Source organism: Gavialis gangeticus, unplaced genomic scaffold, assembly GCF_001723915.1.
Source record: "Gavialis gangeticus isolate Ggan-Ray unplaced genomic scaffold, GavGan_comp1, whole genome shotgun sequence".
Taxonomy (NCBI): domain Eukaryota; kingdom Metazoa; phylum Chordata; order Crocodylia; family Gavialidae; genus Gavialis; species Gavialis gangeticus.
In genome coordinates this window covers 155,202,716-155,209,971 of record NW_017729032.1, presented here as the reverse complement: position 1 = coordinate 155,209,971, position 7,256 = coordinate 155,202,716, and the positions used below count along the sequence as shown (strand labels likewise).

Sequence of the window (7,256 nt, the reverse complement as noted above, 5' to 3'; positions counted from 1 at the left end):
GGCAAGGAAAACTCTTCCTTCCACACCACCCAACTCTCCAGTGCTCAGTTTAATTTCCCTGCTTGCCTCCCACCAGTCTACCAGGAACTGAAAAAGCTCACTACACCTCTAGTGCTATACAACACATAATAAAAGACAGTCTCTTTCTCAAATTCATCTGCTTAACTTCAAGCATGTAAGTTGTCCTATTGACTTTAATAGGACTACCTATGTGATTAAAGTAAATATGGTTTGATACAGTCAAGATCTAAATGAATACCATATGGGTGCAACAAACTGTGGATTACATAGTTAAGCAACATGGGGTTTCACAGATTAACTATGTGCATAAGTTGCATAATTGTGTCTGTGCCCACACATGCATTACGATTTTTTTAAGTAATCTCTCACTTTCATATTTCAATCATTTTATCACTACTTGAAATATCCTTAGTTCAGATTGCCATGCCAGTTGCATTTCCCGTTCTAGAAATAGTTTAGACATTTACTGTAATTCCTCTGAAAATTTAATTTCACAGCTGCTAAAACTCTCTGGAATTCTTCTTCAATACTATTAACATCAGACGGTTTCCCCTATAAATATTTTTACAGTTTTACTGGGGCTCAGAAGTCTTTGTTAAAAAGCACACCCGCTCAGATATCACATTCATTTTTGGAATAAAACCTTCTTCATAATTTTTAAGAACAGTGTATTAGGTTTTTTTTTCTCCTGCATGAATGAAGGTAAATAATATATAAATATTTTCTGTATGACTCTCCATTGCATAAATTTGTCATTTTCCATTTTCAATTATTCCTTTTATTTACACTGGTTTAAAATGTGTCAACTACTCACCCCATGTCATATGCTAATGGTAAATAATCAGAAAAAGAATTGTTTTCTTTTAACACTGAACAACAGACAGTCTTCAGAACAATCCCTAAAGCAACTTTGTCTTTCTGCATCACAACAGAGTTTTTTGCCTAAAAGGGTTTCAGCACCACTTGTATGGCTTCCTTTTATAAGTTAAATAAACAGTACATGTACCCTCACAAGATAAAACTCATTTGGCTTTGTGTTAAGTGTTTTCTTGTGAATACAAGCTGATAGCTACATAAAGTGAATCCATTTTTGTCATTTTAGTTGTAGGCTACAGTGAAGACCACACTGATTTGTAGATATTTTGAGGAGTGGTAGGCCTGTAATTATCTGGTATCATAGATAGTTTAATTCCTGTTTAATCCAGAGTGGGGGAAGGGGGACACAATGGTCTTTGGAAGCAGCTCAGTCACATTTTAAAAAAAGAAAAATATCAACACATTTCAGCAGTGCAGGACCACTGTTCCTAAGGATTTTCTGCTAATGGAAGGATGAAAGTAATAAGTAAAGAAAAAGAAACATCCCCCTTAGGATAATAAAGTATTTTGATAGATTGCGACTAAAGGATACATGTTTTGAGCCATTTGTATTAATTTTATTTTTTTCACTAGTACAAATGAAATAATTCTGTTAAAATCAGGGTGCAGAACATGATTTTCTTAAGGCTTAGAATCTGGTTAATCAATCTGAGTTAAAGATTGAGCATTCTGGGAGTTCAGCAAGGCAGTTAGCTGCCTCCAAAGGACAGTATAGATTTCTTACATGCTGAGCCTACAAGGAGCCATTAGCAAAGGTGAAGCTGAAGAGCATATTGGATCTCCCACCCCTCCTTTCATAGGGGCAGAGGGGCTGCACATCACTGACACAGTGCCCCTTGGGGAGGTGGGGGGTGGACTACATGCTGTCAGGAGATGGAGGAGGCATGTGTCACTGCTGCAGCCTTCAAGATGAGAAGGATTGTGGGAGCTGACCCTGTATTATGAGGCCCACATAATATGCCACCCTGGGCAAGTTGGACAACCCTGGCTCATTGGGTAGAGCACTTGTCCAGTATTCTAACCTAGAACCCACGTTCTAGGCCATCTTTAGCCAGACAGGATTCCCACCCACATCTTCCACTTCTCAGGAAAGGGCCTAACCACCAGATTATTAGTTAACCTCAGGGGTAATGACTCCTTCTCCTGTTGAAACTGAGCCATTGGGCATACAAAAGGATGAGTGATGAGATCAGAAGGAAAGAAAACAAAAGGAAGCCTTATTTTGTAGATTAGTGCAGAGGAAATTGCCTAAGCGTGAGGAGTCTTGCATTCTGCTCCCTATTCCCAAGACTATTCAAAAAAATTAAGTGTGTAATATAGAATCCTAAACAATCAACAGGTTCCCAAGCATGAGCCCCTCAGGCTAAGGAGGGCTTAGGACCCAGAGCTTCCACTCTTTGGTTGGGTGCTCTACTCCCTAGGCTATCATGCAATGTGTGTATTTGCATCACCGCAGTAACGATATTTGAGAATGAAAGTTACCCTAGATACCTCCACTTGCAATGAATTGAATATTAATCCATACAAGATAGGCACCTCCCCTTTAAACACTTTGGATACTGAGATGATAGAGTCACCTAATATGCAGCCTGAAACAGGTGATGGCCCCAAGGAAGGACAGGAGTTATTTATCATTTCTTTTTGGCTCACTGAAGTCTTTTTTCCACATACCTAATCCTGTTGTTTTGTATCACCTTCTTGAGGCAAAGGCATCTAATATTTAGGCATTGCAAGACCTAAGTAGAGCTGCCTACAGGAACAAATTAGATCTGGCCCCAGATTCAGTAAGTCTGAATTTTTGCAATGCACAAATAAGATAGACAAGTCCCCAGATGTAGAGGCTGATATGACATTTCCTATGGGATGTACCTTGCCTTTATCCATGCATACACAAACAAAACTTGTAGCAGCTATATGTGTAATCTGCAAGAATTCTACCAGTCTTGTAAATATTTATTTGGTTATCATACATCTGCCTTGCTATTAACTTATTTGGTATATATTTATATAATGAAATTATATTTCTACAACTGTTTGTAACAAATGCATCCATAATCCTAGTAAACATGTTTTCTAAACAAAAAAGGAATTACTGTACTGGGGGAAGGATACTCAGTGTAAACATTCATTTATGACCAAAATAAACTAGATTTCCCATCCGCATTTGGGATCAGCTTGTCAAAAAGATTTTGCTCCCGTTAGAACATCCTAGTGAAAAGGCCAAATTTCTAAAGTTTTCAGCACCCAGCAGCTTCTCTTGTTGTGAACGGAAGCTTCTGAGGGCTAGACTTCATCCCATAGGTTAAATATATTCAAAAAACCCTAGGTGGACTTGAACTAACTTACATGCATTTCTCTAGAAGGAACAAGTTAATCCAGTAGCAAACAGAACACAACTTCATTCTTTGTTGGGGGTGGGGGAGGAGGGGAACACACAGGCTGCATGTGTAACAGGGTAAGGAGTGACCCTGTTCCTGAACAGATAGAAAGTTACTTGCACGGAGTGAATAGGGGGAAGGGAGCTAGGTGAAAGACAAGGCAAGAGTAATTACTTCTGAGATACTTCTGGGGAAACTTACAAACTTACACACCAGATGCAGATCAGCACTAAAGCAGTGATTGGTGGCAATAAAAAGAACACATGAGAGGCTGTTCATTGCCCCCAGGGGCATTTCACAAGACCAGATGACTGAAGAGAGAGGAAGAGAAGAAAGGGACTCCATCAAACCCAGGAGCACCCCATCAGCTAGAATGGACTGACCGGGTGACAATATAACCATGGCAGGACAAGTACAGAGAGGTGAGAGACATGAGGTACTTACCTTCATCATCTTCAGACCCAGAATCAGCTCCAGGAAGGAGGACACTGACACCTGTAGAAAAAGAAGAGGAATCAAAGCTAAGACATAAGGAGTTCTAAACTGAGTTGCCGGGGGGAAAGAGAAAGAGCAGGTTCATGTCAAAGCTGGCATCTCATTTTGGGGAATTAACTATCTTATCTTTCCATCATACAAAGGCGTGGCAAGCGAGTCCCAAAGGGAGATCATTCATTAATCATCCCTGAACCAGCCACAGCCTGCACTGGCTGAAGCCAGAAGGCTGGGGATGCTTCTGCACTACCAAGTACAGCTGAGCATATCCAAGTGGGAAAGCCACCCCTGGTTCATGCCTCCTCCTCTTGCTGGTCTTCTGCCAGGCACAGGCATTTGTCAGCTGCAGGCAGCAGAGGCAGCAGCACAGTCCGCTCCCTGGGTCTGTGTCCACTCATGAGAGGCATGGAGGTCCCTGGGTGAGTTCCCACACACACATCCAGGGATTCCCATGCCCTCCATAAATGGGCACAGACCTACAGAGCACAAGCGGGCTGCAGGGAATGGGCAAAAATTCTTCTCTCCCCTCCCCCATCATCAGGCACAGGCATGTTGGTTGCAGACAAGCAGCGGAGGCAGTAGCCCACTTATGCTCCCTGGGTCTGCACCCACTTGCACATGACATGGTGGTCCCGAGTTGGGTGTACAGGAGCATGCCCCCTGCAATCAGGTGCAGATCCAGGGAGCATAAGTGGGTTGCAAGGGATGGGCAAGCATCCCTTAATGCCCCCTCAGTGTCAGGCACTGTGCCAACTGTAATCTATGAGAGCTTGGGGGTTGGGCTGCCTGGGTCCTCAGGCAGAGAAACCAAGCACAGGCCAAGTTCCAGCATGCCTCCCTGTAAAATGAGGTTAGCAAGGGCATACAAAGGAGTCAGGGATGCTGGAGGACAGTGAACTAACTTGATCTAATAGGGGATTTGGTACCAAAATTTGTTGTTCTGGACTAACCTAATTTGAATTAATTTGATCACACATCAATCCAGGAGTCTCCTAGTCTGGATCCTACCATTTTTAGTCTGGACTATGTGCTCCAAACTTCTGCATGTTTATGGGTTTGCATGAAATTACAGTCACTTAGTGCAGATTATGTGTAACATCTGTACCTAGCTATAGTCTTCCCATGTGAAAATAAGCAGCTTTTAAGAGATCTGGTGTAAAACTAGTTCATGTCACCTGCCAGAAACTTTGCATACATTTAATTTATAGTATGAAATATAGCTTGCTTTTCTTTTATACCTATAAATCAAATGAATTGGTAATTCTATTTCAGTTAGTAACTGATAATTGTAATTCTAATTAGAAAAAATTACAAACTGTAATTCTAATCAGCATGGGAGCTAATTAATAAGCATCATGCGTTACATTAGAATTCTGCCTCATTGCAAAAACAGGGACTAAATAAAAGTTCAGTGCAAATTGACAGGCTGGATAAACATTTGTTTTCAGGTTACTCTTTGATTTACAGTATCCTGATTACTTTTGGGATATCCTGTTATACAGCAATTTTAATATGATTCTAAGCAATGTTGCTTAGGTCTTACACTAGGAAAATCTGGAAGTTATTGGAAGGCAAAATATGTTTAACATACAAAAAAAGGCTTAAAGTTCTGACAAGATTACACATGTATGCTTTAAATAAATATATATTGAAAAATATTTTAAATTCCCTTCTTTCTGTGCCAAGATCTGTGCTTTACTTATTAGGTGTTGGTGAGGTTATTAGTTCTTATATGAGGTTAATAATACAACTCTCCATTTTGTCTCAGTTTTTTTGTCAACAAAGTCCCATCAAAGTGAATAGATACTTATGTTAAGGTCACCTTTCAAATCAAAGAAGATTTTATCTTCTTTGGCCTACATATATTCTGGTTTTATTTAAGATTTTAGACTATTTTAAGCAGCTAAAACACTTTCTACAGACAGAAATACTTCCAATACAAAGTAAATTGTCTTGCGATGGGAAAGGAAAGTGAAGCAAACATTTTATCTATAGATCAACATACACAGGTAAAGAAAGAATATGTATGAAAACTCAAGTTTAAAAGAAACTTAATGTAAATTCCCAGGTCAATGAATAATTCTATTTTAAGAATTTCCAATTTTGAATAAAGTACTTCTTGTTGTTTATTTGCTAACTTTCCAAGTACAAAATAGATATTTTAACAAAAATATTCATTGTGTTGTTTTTCACAGACATTTTACATTTGCTTCATGGAAACAAAATTTTTTCATGCCTTTATTCATGCTATGCATACACAAGTATTGAAAGGTAATAATTAGGAACATCTGCTTCCATTTAGCAGAACCAGATGTTAGAAGAATTAAAATGAACATAGCTATCATTCAACATCATTAAGGAATAGAATGTATATGAATTCTTGAACACTGACAGGCAGGTAAATATTGTACATTGATATACTTATTCTGTTTTCAAAATTCTCATGTTCAAATTATCTTCATAAGCAGTTGAATTAGAAGTGAATTGCATAAGTATTTTAGGATATTCATTTCTGTTCCCTTTTCCACTGGAACAATAAGTTGTTTGTCAACCATGATGGCTGAAATTAGCAGCTTGCATTGACCAGTCAATAGCAGTGCTTATTAACACTACAGGACAATCCAGTCAGCTCATGAAAAATGCAGAAGTATTCCAAATGACTTTATCACATGGTCAAGATCCATTGTTAGTACTAAAAATTACATTTAAATGCCAGCCTGGAAGATGAACAGCAGGGATTTATGTACTCAAAAAAGCCCTCTGATAATAATTTACATCCTCTTTAGGGTATCAGTCTTTGGATGAGACAGCTGCAAGGAAAGTGGTAGGGTGTAAATTTTATAACATTCATTTATTCAACCACCTATTGTTCATCCAGTATTCTGAGGGGGTGGCAAAGGACAATAAATCCAGAAACTTGATTTTCATGAAAATTATAACAAATAAAATGTTCATGAAAATGTGTAGTTTCTTGAGTTTGACTTATTTATATATATATGTAAAGGGCTTAGTCTGTCTGTGTGTCTGTCTATGTGTCTGTCTGTCTGTCTGCCTGTCCATAATGCTCTTAGGGGTGTGTGGCTCCAGCCAGTGCTGCATCAAGAATGCCCATCAAGAATGACGGGTGATGCACGGCTCCAGCAGAGAGGGCCAGTCAGAGCAGGCCAGGTGGATGTGGAGTGTGGGGGGGAAGTGGGGTAGGTGGTACAGGGATGGACATGGTTTGGGGGGGTGTGGCTGGACACAGAGCAGCGGCAGTGTGGGGCAGTGGGTGGGGGCAGGCGGGTAGCAGCAGCTGCACAGAGTGGGGGTAGCAGCAGCCAGACATGGGTGGCAGCTGGGGTGTGTAGTGGCAGCTGGACGCGCAGCTGGGGTAGCAGCAGCTGGACATGGGTGGTGGCGGGGGGGTAACAGAGACTGGTTACAGAGCGGGGTGGCGGCAGCTGGACACGGGTGGTGGCAGTGGGGGTAGTGGCATGGCAGCATGAG

At 40.4% G+C, this 7,256-nt stretch overlaps 1 protein-coding gene across 2 annotated transcripts in view; it reads left to right on the top strand.

Moving 5' to 3' along the window:
• GABRB3 (gamma-aminobutyric acid type A receptor beta3 subunit) overlaps positions 1–7,256 on the top strand; it is a 247,162-nt gene that overhangs the window by 142,921 nt on the left and 96,985 nt on the right. The window lies entirely within an intron of this gene.